General features: G+C 48.9%; 2 long non-coding RNA genes across 8 annotated transcripts in view; one reads left to right on the top strand and one right to left on the bottom strand.

The window, feature by feature from the left end:
* LOC134486115 (uncharacterized) overlaps positions 1-7,416 on the bottom strand; it is a 48,575-nt gene extending 41,159 nt beyond the window's left edge. For 4 of the 7 annotated variants that reach the window (XR_015684419.1, XR_015684417.1, XR_015684415.1 and 1 more), the window contains exon 1: positions 7,182-7,416. This is a non-coding gene — a long non-coding RNA (uncharacterized LOC134486115). The remainder of the gene's footprint in view (positions 1-7,181) is intronic. The other 3 variants (XR_015684414.1, XR_015684416.1, XR_015684418.1) reach the window with 3 other exon arrangements.
* On the top strand, positions 1,672-17,136 carry LOC148006485 (uncharacterized). Its single transcript, XR_015684412.1, has 4 exons — positions 1,672-2,222; positions 4,280-4,414; positions 11,733-11,972; positions 16,456-17,136. It is a non-coding gene; the product is annotated as an uncharacterized LOC148006485 (long non-coding RNA).
* Positions 17,137-18,265: the final 1,129 nt, after the last annotated feature.

Raw genomic sequence — 18,265 nt, 5'->3', positions numbered from 1 at the left:
AGTCCAGCTGAAGAAGAGGAGGCCTTCACCTAATTTTGAAAAGAGTTAAGAATTTCCAGTTCTTTGGTGATTCGGTCATACCCATTCAGGACCAGGAAGAACTCTTCCTGTCTTTTTCTGTTGACATAAATCCGTTCTTCTTAAACTTGCTGGTTTTTCAAAGGGGGAAAGGAGATAATCTGATCATGGAGGGAAGAAGCTTAAGTCTCTCTCTCTCTCTCTCTCTCTCTCTCTCTCTCTCTCTCTCTCTCTCTCTCTCATCCTGTCAGGGCTTCAGTACAGAATGGCACCACAGGCCTGACCCAGATCCTGTGCCCAAAGGGGCTTCAAGAAGGGCGATAGCCCAGCTAAGTCTCACTGACTTCTAGGTGGCACTCTGCTCTGTTAGGTGACCATCCCCGAACAATGTTAATAAACTAGAGAGGGCCCCAGAGGCAGCCCACTGTGTGGACGCTGTCCTCCACATGTGCTGGGAAGAGCTGATGTGCCAGGCTTGCCAATGGGTGGGTGACCTGGCAGATATGTGTGGTTGGACGCAATGGAATCTGGTTGCCATGGGGATGAGAGGTTTTTGCTCAAGCTGTTTGAGAAGCAAATTTTTCCATTGAGTATATTTCCATTCTCACGCCTTTCTGTTTTAAAATATGGGTTTTTCTCTTTTCTTTTTAAGAAGCCACATAGGTGGGTTTAACATTACACGGCAGTTAGCCAGGCCTGCAGGCAGAGGCTATAAGGCCAGCTACACAGTAAACTGAGGCAAGAGGATCAAAAGTTAAGGCCTCCCAGCACCCACCGCCCCTGCCACCCCTCACTACTACTCTCACTGCAGTCTGTGACTACATCAAGGTCAAATGAATGGGTGATGGCTTTGGCCTCTATTAGAGGACCATAGTGCTAATTGCCTCCCCGATAGGGAGCCTAATGGGGTATCTGCCACTCCCCAGGGGAGCCCCTCCTGGACCAGTCTACACCCCTCCTACTGAGGAGTGAAGAGGCTTCCGGTGCGCTGAGCTGCCTCTGCCTCTTCAGCTTAGGTTTTCGTTTTAGTTTTGTTTCCATTTCTTCCCTGTATGTAATTCTATTGAACTGTTTATTGGGGAAGGGGGTCATGGCCTTGCTGGACAACAGAGTGAGGCCAACCAAGGCAATTCAATGGACCTTGCCTCAAAATGAAGCTGAAGGGGTGGGGGGGGGCGCTATAGGTATAGCTCAGTGGTACTTGCTAGTGTGAGCAAGGTCCTAGGTTCACTCTCCAGTAGAAAAGAAAATGAAGGGAGGGAGGGAGAGAGGCAGGGAGAAGAAGGAAAGGCGGGAGTGGGGAAAGAAGGAAGGGAGGGAGGAAAGGAGAGAGGAAGGAAGGAAGGAAGGAATCAGGAGATTATCGAAGTTCACTTCCCAAGGGGTCCATCTAGCAGGTATGTGGCCCCAGCATCTGTATAGGAGTCGGGAGGGGAGGGCAGAGGGGATGCTCCACAGCTCCTGGTCCTTAGGCACCTCAGTGCTGTAACGAGAGGGTCCAGAGCAGGAACTCTGCTCCCTCCAACTTCTCCAGGGGTAAGCTACCTTGTTCTCCATGTTCCCTAACTCAAGCGGAACCTTCACAGCCTCCGCCTGCCTCCATTGTCTCCTCACACAGGAACAGCATTCTGAGTGCCTCTGGGTTTTAAAACAGGCTCTTGCTAGGTAGCAAAGCTGACCTAGACTCACAATCACCGTGACTGCTACACTGGAAACGCAGACACATTTGTGTCTCCCACACCATCAGGTTTTATCGCAGCATTTGTCACAATTTACCAAGTAATCCCAATCTTCAATAGTTGGCCATTGTCAACCACATGTTCTCATAGCCTAATCTTAATTGCAGATATTAACTCTCAGGTCATACTTTGCAAAATGGCTACAGAAGCGTTACTGAGATGGTGGAGTTCAAAGAGGTCTTAGTGGGGCCAGGGTCAAGACTGCTGCAGACACCAAGCACAAAAGGGTCATTGCGGGTGTGAAGACCGCCTGGAGAGCTGCTGGAGGCAAGCAGTCCTGCAACAGGAAGCCCAAGACCAGGTCTGGATATGTGAAGAGTAATTCAGTAACTAAGCAGGTTCTGTCAGACAGCCAGGACCACGATGCGCTGAAGCTCTGAGGATCTTCTGGAACTCTCTCCTATTGATTCTTTCTGCACTGGGTGATTGGATAACAGGTCAGCAGGACCATCACAGATCACAATGGTAAGTATTATCTCTATGTATCAATGTCCATTCTTCTATCTATCCATCCATCAACTATCATTATCATCCAGCCACCTTTCTATGTATCCATCTGTCTGTCTAGCTATCTTTCTATCTACCTTTCTATCATCTCTCATTTATCTATCTACACATCCATTCATCTACCATCTCAGTCTGTCCAACCATCCATCTTTCTGTCTATCAGTCTGTATAGCTCATGCCAGTCTTTAACGCCAGATCCTTCTACATCCAGCTCCCAAGTGCTAGGATTACAGGCTTGTGGCATCAAGTTCAGATGTTATGCTTTTTATAGGGTTCAGGTTGGGGCGGGATAGTACTGTACCTTACCTAGGTCTGGTGTGTCCAGTCAGCTTGAGGATCTGGTTTGTCTGATATGGTTTTAATATGACCATATGTTCATATATCCCCTTATATATTCTACCTTAATATATCTCTAGGCAATATCATTCTACTTTTAGCGAAAGGATATTTATCAAGCTCATGGCCAGCAAGCCCCAGTGATCCCCATTAATACTTCCACCTCCCCGCCTCCCCACAGCCCTGGGGTCATAGATGGGTACCCAAACAACCGGGACCAGGATTTTGTGTGTCCTGGCAACTTAAGATTCAGGCCCCGATACTTTTACACCAAGCATGCTTAAGCACTGAGCATCTCCCTAGCCCAGCTCTTGATTGACACGCACTGTTTCTCCCTCAGGATGTTTATGAACGATGGATGCTAACACCATGAACAAGGATCTGTTTAAGGCTACTCTATTTCTTGGATCTACACTCAGAAGTAGAATTGCTGGATCATGTGCTAGCTGGGTCTATGTTTAACTTTTTCAGGAGTTGCCAAACGATTCCCTCAGCAACCCCCCGTGGAAGTTTGATGAAGATGGTTTTATAATGGGATTTGGCAGTGAGCGTTACTGTATCTATTTTTTTTTATTCTCTCATATTTACCTATTTTTCTCTGAGGGTTTCTAAAAGTCCTTTTAGTTCTTTTTTTTTTTTTTTTCTTTTATCTGTTTAACTATGCTGTGCCCGAGGGCGGTTCTGAATTGAGACTCTATTAATTGCCTAGCTTGGGCTAACAAAAAGGTTGGGGGAGTGCCAATTCATCCTCCCATTTTCCAACCTTCTTGAGCTGTACTGTGGGTCCAGCAAAAATGATGTCAGCTACTCATTTGTGGAAACCTTTGTCACCTTCTTCAGCGTGAACCCATCCCCACCCCACCCCACCACTGGTAGGAGCTAATCAGAGCCTACCTACTGGACACCACTAGCTCCTGGGGGTAGCACAGGAAGGGCCTCTGTTGCTTGTGTTGATTTTCATGTTCATTCCTAACAATGTCACCTTGCAGTGCACACACACGTGCACACATCTCAGAATCTGGTACATTCGGACATGAAGCCTTCAGGACACTCACCCAATAGTTTCATCATGAGGATACAATATATTCAGTGAAACACATTGGGACTAGGGATGTGGCCCTCACTGGTCTCCAGGTGACAGTACTTGCCTAACAAGGGCTCTGTCTTTAACACGACAAATGCACACCACATGAACTGATCCGTTTAATGAATAATTATAAACATCCTTGCCCTACCACCAGCTTAAAGAGAACACTCTCCAGTTTTATCCCCCCCTGAGAGACTGGGACCAGTGCCGAGCCGTCCCTCCCCTTCCCAATGGTGCAGCCTTACTCTGAGCTTTATCGTCTCCCTCTCTGTTCTCCCTCTGAAGCTTCGCGCATCTCTGAAGACACGGTTTCTGTTTTGCTTGGTTTGAACTTCACATCAAGGAAATAATGCTAACCTCTCTGTGTTTGCTTTTTCTCCTCTCCTGTATGCCTGTGGGAGACATTCATGACACTGCACCTAGCTGTAGTTATCTGGTCTTCACAGACGGATGCGGTGCTGTGGTACAAAACGGCACAATGTGCTTAGGGAGTACATGCTATGGCTGTATTGTTTGCTAGGCCTTGGATTGGCGCCAGTTGAGGACTATTCGCAGAATAAAAACAAAAAACCTCCCATGATCACTTTCACAGGTCTCCAGGTGACAGTATGTGTCATGTGCATGTGTGTGTGCACGCACGTGTTGCTGTGTGTCTACTTCGAGCCCAGCATTCATGGACGCTGGCCTGTTTGTCCAAGCAGCTATGGTGACCCCACATCTACCCCAGGTAAAAGAATATCTGGTGCTTCCTGGTGCTCCAAAACCTGAAAAACACTGCACATCTGCCCTGCTTTCTACAGGAGCCACAAACATGCAATATCCTTGACCTTGTGAGCTCTGAGCCCTTGGATATCTGTTCACATAGGGTAGCCAGTCAGGCAGCATCCACCAGACATTGCTGCATCCCTGGAACTGTGTCCTCAAGTTCACTTAGAAGTGTGGCCACGGGATTGGGGATTTAGCTCAGTGGTAGAGCGCTTGCCTAGCAAGCGCAAGGCCCTGGGTTCGGTCCCCAGCTCCGAAAAAAAGAAAAAGAGAGAAAAAAAAAAAAAGAAGTGTGGCCAGCCAGCCAGTCCTAAAATGGTCTTCAGAGGCTCAGGATGCCACTGGCTGGGAGTTTAAATGGTGCCCAGGTGTCCCCTGAAACTTTCCCACTGCTCCCTGCTGAGCCACACTCTCAGCCATGTTTGTAGCTGCTGCAGGGCCAAAGTCATATTCCTGGGCCTACCAGCCAGAACACTGCCTTCTGCTAGGCTGGCCTCCCTCAGGAACAAAGCAGGGGCATACACGAGAAGTGCCGTAAGCACATACAGACTCATCAATACCTTCTATGTACGTGCCTTATTATTTATTTAAAGTCACGGAGATAAATACAAGGAAAAACACAAGCAAACTCACTTCAAATTCCACCCTAGAAAGAAGCTTTGTGCCAGTGTCACTCAGAAATCATTCAGTGCAAATCTGCAGACAGATAGATGGATATGGAGGAGGAGGAGGGGGAGGAGAGGGAGGAAGAGGAGGAGGGAGAGGAGGAGGAGGAGAGGAGGAAGAAGAGGAGGAGGAAGAAGAGGAGGAGGGGGAGGAGGAGGAAGAGGAGGAGGAAGAGGAAGAGGAGGAGGGGGAGGAAAAAGAGTAGATACAGGTTATTGAAACAATCCTGAAAAAAAAATCCTATTGCATTTGCCATTTTATAATTTAAAAACATGCATTCCCTTAAAATCTAGTATTTGTTGTTTTCTTCCTCATAACACAAGAGCCTGGGGATCACAAAACACAGGTCTAAATCTAAATGACCTCCACTACCAGAATATTCCCACCAGTGTATCTACATGTACATCTGAAAAAAACCACCCTGAAGCCCTTATATCCAATGTGTCTATACTTGGAGACAGGGTCTTTCATGAGGCAACTACAGTTAAATGAGGTCGTAGGGCTCTAGAAAGAACCAGTGTCCTCAGAAGAAGAGAATGAAGCCCTAAAGCTTGCTTGTCACAGAGGAACGACTATGGTATAAAATAAAAAAGGCTTCTGCAAGCCCTGGAAGATGAAACCCCAGGTGTGGAAGCTGACCCCACAGGCACGCTGACCTTGGAGCTGCACTGTGTTAGTCCCTCAGCCTATGGTTTGGTTATGATAGCTTAAGCTACCGACCTGCATCCTGTCCTGGCGGCGTAGCAGGGCAGTGTACCGATTCACTCACTGTGAATGCTGTCTCCACTCAAAACAGCACTTTCACAGCCTCCTGTTTCACGCAGTCAGACCACAGTTAGAACTGTTTCTCAAGCTACCCAGAAGGAGCCAGCTGCTACACAGCCAGGGAACACACGTGTAGCTTTTCAGCTTGGTGGTGGGCGGAGGTGTGCACCTGACCTCAAAGGTAGCCAAACTGACGGTTATCAGATGTAGCGGCTAAGAGAAATCTGCATGGTTCAGCCTACAGAACAGACCCAGGGCAAGTTTGTAATAGTAATTAACACGATAGCCAGAGTTTTAGCAGAGAGAATAAAAGACATCCGCAGTCAGCTGAGCCGGACCTCTCTGATGGTCTCCGCCTCTTGATGTGTACAGGTCATGGCGGGCAAGGCTGGTTACAGGGCTCTTCAATCTGCATGGTCAATCTAGGCCGCAGCTCTGGCTTTATGGACCTACCCTACCCTCTTCTTCCTGAAGGAGCATCTATGCAGTCCTTACTCAGATACACAATGGAGCTTCCAAGTGCACTGGTCCTACCAACCTTGGATTAATTCAGTATATGCAGAAGGGAAACTTCTAGACCTTTCAAAAAAAAAAAAAAAGCAAAACTCGAAGTGTCCATTCACCAAGGACTTTGAAGAATCCTTATGAATGAAACAAAGCAAAGGCCTCACATTGGAGCCTCTCAGTGTTTCATGCGCCCCGAGCCACACCAGTGCCCATTGGTTGAACCTCATTCATGTGGACTTTTGTTCAAGGACTGTGAAATCGGCCTTTGTGCTACCTCTATACCAAGCAAGTACAGCCTTTCCTGCCCCACCCCCACCCCTGCCATCCCTGCCTCCTGAACAGGACAGCAAGCCAGCTGTTTACATGACACTTGTATTGGGTATCATTTGAAGGTCAGAGAGGATTTAAACAACACTGGAGTGCGTGTGGTTTTACACAACTGCCATTTTGGTATCCAAGGGAAGGAGAGGTCCTGGAACCAGTCACCTGCAGCTACCAAGGGACTTGATACTTAGTGTGCACAGGAGTCCTTAAACATATGTAGTAAGCACAGTGCCTGAAGGAGACATGCTTTCAAGAACGATTCAACCTGACCAGAGCAACCAGGACGCATGGAGTTCCCCAAGAGACCATCTTCACGACATTGGGGAAAGCTCTCCCAGGTGCAATCAGGGGGGTGGGATTTGCATCCTGAAAAGATGTCCATTATCTGCCTGTCAAAAAACTCATCACCCCAGAGTTCCGCCTGTGGTTCAAAAGATCAGCGACCCCAAAATCGCTGTACCGTTTACCTGGTTCAGATGGGACACTGGGTTCCTCTGGTGTGGTACCTCAAAACCAAAGTCGAGATCAAGCACCTCACTTCTATAGCCACAGCACCAGGAGACAAAACGTTCTGCTCAAGTCTACCCTGAGGCCACTCAAAGACTTCCTGTTGCCCCAGCAGCTCTCAGACGGCCAGAACCAACCTAGAGCCTAGGAACTCAGGAGGCCCGTGGTTTACACCCAGAGCTCACAAGGCTGTGCAAAGTTGTGGCCAGGGCTTCCTGTTTTCTTCCTGATGCCCCGAGAGGCAAGGCTGACGTTTTATCATTCCCCAGGCCCTTAGGTCCCATTGACCCCAGTTTGCCTGGATTCTCCTCCTTACCCAAGTCCCTATGTGATCCCCATTCCCAGGTATCCCATCCTTAGAATTGACCCACACGGCAATCCCTCCATAATCCAGCAACCAAACTCTGTCTGGTGGGGAGAGAGGCAACTGTTTCTATATCACCCTTTCCAACAGCGTCCTTCTCCATAGCGACTCTGAACTCCAAAACCTGGAGGCTGTCTTGACCATTCGAGCCTCATTGCAGCTACCTGCTCCCACCCCCAAGTGGGGGTGGGGTGAAGGAAAGGGGTGCCTCTGCGTGTTCCCGCTCTGGCCCTGCTCTGTGGGGGCGGAGCAAGCTGGCTCGGTTGAGCCCAGCAGCAGTACCAGCTGGCAAGCTCGCCAGATCTTTCTCTACCCCCACCGCACCTCCTCCTCTCACCTAAAATGGGAGGAGAGAGGGGGAGGAAGCTCTGATTTTCCTCCTGGGCTGAATTTATCCCAGCTACATGCAGACCGGCTGCGGAAGCCTGGAGAAGATAAACAAAAGGGCTTGTTAGAATTTTTCAGAACTCTCCGAAACTCAGCCCCCTCGCTTTCTTCCTACCTTACTTGGAGAAGAGCCGCGCCTGGCTTCTGCCGCTCCAGAGTGCATTTGAGGGGCGCTCACAACTCAAGGCTGCCTACCGGCTTCCAAGCAGCCTTCACCTCCTGAGATCCACTTTGATAGGTGTCTGCCGTGGTTTTGTTTTTTTAACAGTTTTCAAATTGGCCTTCGCTAATGGGGCATTAGCTCTCTGTTAGATTTTAGATGTAGTAGTTCAGGAGAAGATGGTGACTAAGGACCGGGTGTTAATGCCATCGACAAGGAGAAAGGGATGGGCCATTAACATGACAAAACCTCGGAGGGTAGATCAGGCTTTAGCACCTGACAGAGAAAGCGTGATGGGTTTTTTTTGTTTTTTTTTGTTTTTTTTTTGTTTTTTTTTGTTTTTTTTGTTTTTTTTTTTTTTTTTTGGAGCTGGGGATCGAACCCAGGGCCTTGCGCTCGCTAGGCAAGCGCTCTACCACTGAGCTAAATCCCCAACCCGCGTGATGGGGTTTTGAAGAGAATCAGAGCCACAGTAAAAGAGGAGGGAACCGGTTCATAGACCTTTTGGGAGTGGAGGAGGTTCACTGCAGGAGCTTGGATCCAGGCTTCCTGATTCCAAAGCAGGGAGCAAGGAAAGGGGGCAGGAAACATGATGTGGCACCCCTTTAATCTATACCCACTTCCTAGGCGAGATGTCGGGGACACAAGTCTGCTAGCTTGAGACTTACAATGTCCAGGTAGGATGCTTGTCCAGGCATGAGAAGAGGCCTGAGCTAATGTTGCATTCTTACACCCTCAGCCCAAAGCTTTCTCCAGAGCAACAACAGTTTGTCTGGCTATTTCTTGTGCTCTCCTTCCCCCGTGGAGATTTGCAAGAGATGCACAGATACTCCAGAGGGATCAAGAGGCTTAACACCCTCAGATGTTCCCCACTTGGCACACTGGGCTTGGACCAAGAGACTGGCAAGGGCTAGAAAGAAAAATCTTGGAAGGTTATGACAACACCTTGTTCAATCCTTCACTATTGATGTTTTTATAAAAAGATAAGGGGGGTGTATTTTACGGAGGTGTGATGAGGTATGGGGTAAGGAGGTGCCTCGGCGGGCCATGTTGAGGCATCCCTTGCCCCTGAGGGACCAGCCACACAATGGTATAGTATAGTAGTAGAGGGGGAGAGAGAGAGAGAGAGAGAGAGAGAGAGAGAGAGAGAGAGAGAGAGAGAGAGAGAGAGAGAGAGTCCGGCTATGAGCACACGGAGAGAGGGGAGAAGGGAATGGAAGGCAAGTGCCAGAGAAGAAGGAGCAAGAGAGGGAGGAGGGGGCGAGCAGCCTCTTTTATAGTGAGTTCGCACACCTGGCGGTTGCCCGGTAACTGTGGGGCGGAGCATTCCTGGCTGTTGCCCGGTAACTGCGGAGTGGATCTTAGACAGAATGCTAACAGCTGGAGCCCTTGGATGATTGGGTGGCCTCCATTAGAAGGTGGGGGTAATGGATTGAAAACATGAGGAACTGAGTCAGGTCGTACTGGGCAATAGCCTCTAGCCATAAAGAATGGTTTAGCCTGACCACTGTATTCCACATACAAAAACAAATAACAACAAACTACCCTGCTCCCAGTCAAACCACACACACACACACACACACACACACACACACACAGAGTTGTAACTTCTGGTAGCTACCTATGTATATGTACATATCCCCCAGACTCTCTAAATATATTGAGCTTCCATAGGGGCGGGAACTGGTGGGTATCCCTTGCCTCTAACATAAAGCCTTCTCAGCCTGTTGAGATCTGTCTGTCTGCTTCTCGGCCTCATTTCTTGCAGAAGCCACTTTGGTATTCAGGCCACTGCAGGACACCTGATTGTGAGTGAGGAGACATAGGTATGTCCTGACAGGAGCCAGAAGGGACCATTGCAGACAGCAACCACAATACTTAGTGGTTCACACTAGCCTGGGAGTCTGGAGTTACTGCACCTGGCTGTGGCCAAGGCCTGAGGCCCACTCACCAGACTTCCCTGTGACTCACCATTGTCCTCAACCCTCCACCAGCCTTACAAAACCCTTTCCTGCTTACACCAGCAGTTTCTGCTGCTTGAAGTGACTTTCAAAGATACTGGGCTCTGATAATCCTACTTACCCCTTTCTCCTCCTCCTCCTCCTCCTCCTCCCCCTCCTCCCTCTCCTCCCCCTCCTCCCCATCCTCCTCCTCCCCCCTCCCCATCCTCCTCCTCCTCCCCATCCTCCTCCCCCCCCTCCTCCTCCTCCCCCCCTCCTCCTCCTCCTCCCCCTCCTCCTCTTCCTCCTCCTCCTCATCATCATCTTCTTTTGAGATAGAGTCTCACTATGTAGTCCAGGCTGGGCTCAAACTGAGGACCCTCCTGCCTCACCCTCCCAAATGCTATGACCACAGCATAGATTCATCACTTCCAAGACAACCATACTTCTTTCCAAATGCTGTCTGCCTGTCTAAAGCCAGAGCTGCCATGCTTAGACCACCTACAGCATCCACTATCATGTTAAAAGATGGTAAGGCCCGGGGTTGGGGATTTAGCTCAGTGGTAGAGCGCTTGCCTGGCAAGCGCAAGGCCCTGGGTTCCATCCCCAGCTCCGAAAAAAAAAAAGAAAAAAAGAAGAAAAAAAAAAAAAAAGATGGTAAGGGCCAAGTTTGGTGAGGAGGGAGAAGATATAAGGCTCCAGGTCTTGCACAGGCCCCTGCCACCCACTTCCCCACCTGACCAGTATCTGAAGATATCTATGGCAAGACCACCAATCAGAGGAGAGAAATGTCCATACCAGCTTTCTGCATGGTTCTTTTTTTTGGGGGGGGGGTCATTTTGACTCAAGCCTAAATGTTTGACTTTCACAGTTGCTTCTAAGCAAGGCTTTTATTATGTCTGATAAGCTGGGTGTCTAGCAACTCCAGTGGCTCTCCCAAGACAGCACTGCGGGTCACTGTGACTGATGATCACCCTATCCCTTTATATTGGCCAGTCAGAGCCCAAGTACTGCTTCCTTCTGCATTTGCCCTTTTCGGTGACATTTATCCCCGTGCCCATCCTGATAGGGACTTCTGTCAATGGTAATAGTTCAAACCAAGGCAGGGTGGACCAGAACATCCCTCTAAGCCTTGAAAGGACTTTGTGTCTCAGGAGAATCACAAAGAAGGATTCCTTAGTTTTTGAGAGAGCACTCCTACGAGATGTCAGAGCGATCATGGAGACCTACAGGAGGGAGCTATGGAGAGACTGAGAAACTCTGCTGGAATTAAGGCCTCAGCAAGTTTTTATTTTGTTTTGTTTTGTTTTTAAATGATCTTTGGATAGAACAGTGATACTCTGAGACCAGAGGCCTAGAGTGTCGGGGACCGGAAGTCGGAACTAAGCAAAGCTAGAGCCCTGCCCTGAGCAGATTCCTGAGAAGGGCTTGACCTTTTCAAAGAACTTGTCCGGGAAGACTGTTGCCTCTTTGTCTAAGGAGAATATCTTGCGGTTTAACGACTCACCTTATGTCCTTGGGCACTTCCCTGTACCCCCCCCCCCCCCCCAGCTTCAGTTCCTGCTTCAGAGCTTTAAATGCTGTACATTCCTCTCAATAAACAGACCCTGACAAGGACAATGCTTGGTCTCGCTCCTCTTTCTTGCCTGTTCCTCCTCAGGTTTGGATCCCCCTCGGTTCCTGTAAATTATGAAGCCCCTGTGGGCAGGGGCAAGTGGCGCCTGAACAGGGGACCCGAGGCACGGATCCTCTCCAGACAGAAGGCGATTGTGTGACCCCGGCTGGGGAACCAAGCGGACGGACACCGTGGACTGACTCGAATCGGAAGTGAACACACCGTGTTGCCACTCGTAGATCGCATCGCGAGCTCTTGTCACTCATGAGAGAAAGTCTCGAACAGGTAAGAAGGACTTCTGTCTCATTAGGAATGGGCCAAAAGCTCTCTAAGGAAGCCGTCTTTGTTAAAGACTTGAAGGCTTCCCTCAGGGAAAGGGGAGTTAGAATTAAGAAAAAGGATCTTGTTAAATTTTTTATCTTTATATCTGAAGTTTGTCCTTGGTTCATTATTGAAGGACCAGATATTAGCCCCTATAGCTGGGAAAAGGTTGGTAGATGTTTAAATGATCTGTTAAAAGAAAAAGGATCTGAGGCAATTCCTATTCAGACCCTTAGTTATTGGACACTCATTAGAGACATACTTAAGTCCTCCTCAGGAGAGAAGGGAAGGATTATCTCTTTAGCAGAGGACTTTATCAAACCCCTTTCGCGGCAGGGTTCCCTTTCCTCTGTTAATCCCCGAGGAGAAGAGACAGAGATAAAGAATAAAGAAGGCTCCCCTTGCCCCTCGGTCACCACAGATATTCCAACTTCGGCCCGGGCGTCAGTGGCCCTTTACCCACCCCTGCTGCTGCCGACGGAAAGGGAAGACACCCCAAGGCTTGCCTTCCCAGTGCTACAAAAGCCTTCCTTTCCTCCCAGTAAATTGACACCCTCTGAGGAAAGCGATCTTGAAAAAGAGGCCAGTCGCTATCGAAACCCTGACTGGCCTCCTCTAGTCTCAGCTACGGCACTACCCCCTTACCCCCCAACCTTTTGTGCCCCGGTTCTCCCTGTCCCTTCAGTCCCTGTTGACCTTTTGCTAAAAACCAAAGATGATTTGACTAAACAGGTTGTTGCTCTGAGAGACGTTCTATCACTACAGAAGGAGTTTGCCAAACTCAACTCAGAGCTCTCCTCCCTGCAGAAAACCATTGCCGATACTATCTTTTCCTATCCCCCACCCCGGCCTATTAAGACTTCTGGTCAACGGGCCAGACACAATTCAGTGACCTCCAAGGTACAGGCCAGAGAAACCCAGTCATCTGATGAAGAATCGAGAAGTGATAGAGAGGAGGGAGAAAAAACCGGGGGTGAGGGAGAAGAAGTAGAAAAGGATAGTGAGGAACCACGAGATCTGTCACAGGAAACGGTAGAATTTAAAAGACTCAAATTTAAGCCCCTTAGGAAACTTAATAATGCTGTTAGGACCTATGGCCCTAATGCCATTTTTACACAATCCATGCTTGAAGCCCTCTCAGGAGGCAGATACCTCACCCCGGGAGAATGGTTCAGAGCAACTCAGGCAGTTCTCTCTCGAGGACAGTTTTTGTCATGGAAAGCTGACTTTTTTGACCGCTGCCAGACGCTAGCAGGAAGGAATCAGAAAGATCCCCGGGCCCCAGAGGCAGCTTGGACCTTTGACAAACTTACTGGACAAGGAAAATATGTGTCAGAGGGCCCTCAGCTCAGGCTACCTATAGGCCTCTTGGCTCAAGTTAAAGAGGCCGCCCTGGGGGCCTGGAAGTCTGTCCCCTCGAAAGGGACCCTTACAACTCCCCTTACTAAAGTCATCCAGGGCCCTCAAGAACCATTTAGTGAATTTGTTGCTAGATTGCAGGAGGTTGCAGAAAGGGTTTTGGGTCCCGGAGAAGAGGACAATAATCTCCTTAAACAAATAGCTTATGAAAATGCTAATTCGGCTTGCAAGTCCGTCCTTAAGGGACAAACAAAAAATAAAACGCTTCATGATTTGGTCAGGCTTTGCGCCGATGTTGATATGTTTTCGCATAAGGTCACCCAGAGCATCAGTTTGGCTATCAGAGCGGCTCTCCAAGTAGCTAAAGGCCCAACCTCCCATAAAAGTTGTTTTAAATGTGGTCAGCCAGGACATTTTGCTAGACAATGCCCATTGATTCAGAGGACGTACCAGAGAAAGAGAGACTCTTTGGATAAGATACCGGCTCTCCACCTCCCTGGTCGCCTGCCGGCCACACAATGCCCTCGATGTAAGAGAGGAAAACATTGGGCTAATCTATGTCGCTCCAAAACGGACATTTCTGGTAATCCCCTCCCGCCCCTTCAGGGAAACAGGTGGAGGGGCCCTCCTCAGGGGGCCCGAGAACCGTTCACTTCCAGCCCACCTCCAGGGCCTCTCAGATACCTGCCCCAGGACCAAACACTCCCCTCCCTTCCTCAGAGCTACCTCAGGAAGCGCAGGAGTGGACTTGTGTGCCGCCGCCCATACAGTATTGAGGCCTGAAGACAGCACACAAATTGTTCCTACCGGAATGTTTGCCCCCCCCCCCCCGCCTCCTAATACATTTTTCCTGATCATGGGACAAGCCTTGTCTTCCCTGCAGGGGGTCATCATACACCCCACGGTGGTCGATAATGACTACACCAGAGAAATGCGGGTACTGGCTACCACCACCTCTGGTCCTATGACCTTAAAGGAGGGACAAAGGATTGCCCAGGCTCTCCCCCTGCCATTAGACTGGCGCTACTCGTCTCTCCAGGACCGCCGTGGTGCTACCCAACCTGGCTCTTCGGATGCCTTTTGGGTCCAGACAATTACCCATGAAAGGCCTTCTCTTAAACTTAAACTAGACAAGCGATGGTTTCTGGGCATTGTTGATACTGGGGCTGATGCTACTGTCATATCTAAAGATCACTGGCCCTCATCTTGGCCTCTTCAGCCTTCACTCACACATTTGCAAGGGATCGGCCATTGGGCGACATTAATTGGCTTTGCCCTTCTTAAAGCTCATCACCGGACAGCTTAAGCCCCTTTTTGATATCCTCCAAGGCGACTCTGATCCCACCTCACCTCGTTGCCTTACGCCTGAGGCCTCTGAGGCCCTCTCCTTAGTCAAGGAGGCTATTGCTAACCAAAAAATTGCTTATCTTTTTTCCCCCATCATCCATTACTTTTTATAGTCCTCTCCACACCCCTTGCCCCTACTGCAGTTCTCTGGCAAGGATGTCCTCTCTATTGGGTACATTTGCCTGCCTCTCATAACAAGGTCCTACTGACCTACCCCCCTTATTGGTGGCACAGATTATACGTCTTGGGAGAGAACAGTCACATAAATTGTTTGGTAAAGATCCAGATGTCATGATTCTTCCCTATAGCCCATCTCAGGCCTCCTGGCTTGGTCAACACATGGACGAATGGGCAATCAGCTGTGTTGCCTTTCAGGGTAAGATAGATAATCATTATCCTCCAGATAGATTAATTCAGTTTTTTGGTAAGCTTTCAGTTCCTGTTATTTTCCCAAAAGTTATTCGCACTTGCCCCCTGCCCGGGGTCCATCTCGTTTTTACTGACAGTTCCTCTAATGGCCAGGCCGCCTTTTCCATTAATGGCAAGGTACATCAAATATCCGATCCGCACAGTTGGTAGAGCTCCGAGCTGTCCTTGCAGTATTTGAGACCCTACCCAGATCACCCTTTAATTTGTACACAGTTAGCTCTTACCTTGCCTTTTCCATTCCCTTGCTGGAGACGGTTCCTTATATTCGGCCCACCATCAATGCTGCTCCTTTGTTTGCCACTCTACAAAAGCTTATTCATAAGCGCTCTCACCCCTTTTATGTGGGACATGTCAGAGCACATTCAGGCCTGCCGGGCCCCCTGGCCGAGGGCAACGATGCCGTAGATCACATCACCCAACTTGTAGCCTTGGCCCAGGAGGCTTCTATAACCCCTTTGACCCTGGCCCAAGGCACATGATCTACACCATCTCAATGCACACACCCTTAGGCTTAAGTATAAGATCACCCGTGGACAGGCCCGCCAGATAGTTCGTAATTGCAAAGGCTGTGTAACCTTGTTACCTGACCCTCATCTGGGGGTCAACCCCCGTGGATTGGTCCCCGGAGAGCTTTGGCAGATGGATATTACCCATATCTCCTCCTTTGGAAAGTTAAAATATGTTCATGTTACTATAGATACCTTTAGTGGTTTTCTTTTTGCATCCCTGCAGGCAGGAGAGGCCACAAAGCACGTTATCAGCCATGTTCTGGCCTGCTTGGTGGTGCTCCCACAACCTAAAATTATTAAAACAGATAATGGACCTGGATATATTATCTCTAGTTTTAAACACCTTTGCTCCCAATTTGGCATTAAACATATCACAGGCATTCCTTATAATCCTCAGGCACAGGGTATAGTTGAAAGAGCTCATCAAACCCTTAAAAATATGACCCATAAATTATAGTCAAATGGGGGAATATTATTCCCCCTCCCCGGTAATCACAAACATTTAATAAATCATGCACTCTTTGTCCTTAACTACCTTGTCATGGACAAGGATGGAAAAACTGCAGCAGACCGCCTGTGGCACCCCCATAATTCTTATGATTATGCACCAGTCCTATGGAAGGACCCGTTGTTAACATCCCAATGGTATGGCCCTGATCTGGTCCTCATTTGGGGACGTGGATCAGCCTGCATTTATGATTCAAAGACTGGGAGCGCACATTGGCTACCCGAGTGCCTTGTTAAGACCTTTAACCCACCCAGGGGACAACCCTGAGGAAAAGTCTAACTATGCTTCATTACAGACCATGCTGACCATGTTCCCCTTCATCTGGATCCCTGGAAGCATCATCACGCCTGCCCTGCTACATCGCCTCACCAGATCTCCAACTATACCTGGGAGATTCTTAATGGCGCAGGAGATGTGGTGTCTGCCAACTCCACCACCGCTGCACGAGTTCCCTGGCCCAATCTTGAGGTAGATCTTTGCAAATTAGCCCTAGAAGCTCACCTTGATTGGGGCACACCTGATGTCTTTGCCCCCCAAGAAAAAGCGCCTGAGCTGGCAGACCCCAGAACTGACCCGGGTTGCAGTAATACACTCAGAAGAGCCACATTGGCCCTTCAAACTGGGGGAATTTATTTATGCCCTGCTGGCCACAGAGATCGTACAAAGGCCAGAGGCTGTGGGTATGAAACTGATTTCTGCTGTGCCTCCTGGGGCTGTGAGACCACTGGAGACACGTACTGGAAACCCAGCTCTTCCTGGGACTACATCTCAGCTAAAAGAAAATTCCCCAATGCCTGGGTCACCAGTCCGGGCCGACAGCCCCTTAATAGCATATGCTCCTCGGACTCGGACCTGAACGGGTGGTGTAATCCTATCCAGATCTCTTTTACAGAAACAGGGAAAAAGGTAATTTGGGAACAGCGAGGTTTCGAGTGGGAACTTCGATTATATAAACAATATAGAGACTTTGGCCTCACCCTAAAAATTAAATTGCTTAAAACCCGGCCACAAACACCACCAGTGGTCATAGGGCCCAATACTAACTTACACCCTGCACCCAAGGTTGGGTCACATTCGAGAGATTCTCTGCAGGCTACACCTCAACCCAACAATTCACCATTTCCTTCCACCCTTTATCAACCCCCATTCCCTGATGGACCCCCCCTCTACTGTTAATATGTTCATAGAAATACTTAATAGCTCCTTACCAGCCCTTGCCAATATTAATTCTACTATAGCCCTAGACAAATGCTGGCTCTGTTATCACTCCTCCCTTCCCTTTCATGAGGGACTGGCAACCTTTGGGAACATCACCTTTACTAATGAGACCCATTCCCTACGCTGGTCAGCAAATTCTGAACCAACAATAACGCTCTCACAGGTCGCTGGAATTGGCCTCTGTCTATTAGGACCCCATATGATTCCGCCCCCCCCCAACACTTACTTGCAATAAAAAATAAGACAGTGGTGGTTACCACACAGACCAACTACACTGCTGTCCCTAAGGGCACTCATTTTGCCTGCTCGGCAGCCTTAACACTTTTTGTGGTAACATCTACCTTTTTAACAGAAAAAGATTATTGTGTCCTTGTCCTCCTCCTTCCACGATTAACTGTTCATGACTCCTCTAAGTTCCTGCAGTTCTGGGAAGGAGGCACCTCCACGCGTACGAAGAGAGAACAAGAGAACCCATCACCGCCGTGACTCTGGCAGTACTCCTAGGTCTGTCAGCTGTGGGGACAGGAACCGGGTTGCCTCCCTGATCATCTCCCAACAGAGTTATCATCGGCTCAGTGCCACCATAGACAGGGACATCAGTGAGCTTCAACAAGGAATAACCTATCTTAAAGATTCAGTCGCTTCCTTGGCTGAGGTTGTTCTACAAAATAGAAAGGAATTAGATCTTCTCTTTCTCCAACAGGGAGGGCTCTGTGCAGCCCTCAAGGAGGAATGTTGCTTTTATGCTGATAAGACAGGATTAGTAGAAAACAGCCTACAAAAGGTTAAAGAAAGTCTCCAAAAGAGATAGAGAAAGAGAAAAGAGTGAAGCCTGGTATAAAAATTGGTTTTCTGCCTCTCCCCTGCTCACCGCTCTTCTACCCAGT

Source organism: Rattus norvegicus, chromosome 3, assembly GCF_021556685.1.
Source record: "Rattus norvegicus strain SHRSP/BbbUtx chromosome 3, alternate assembly SHRSP_T2T, whole genome shotgun sequence".
Classification (NCBI taxonomy): Eukaryota; Metazoa; Chordata; class Mammalia; order Rodentia; family Muridae; genus Rattus; species Rattus norvegicus.
The sequence above is the reverse complement of the archived record's forward strand: the minus strand, read 5'-3'. Positions and strand labels throughout refer to the sequence as shown.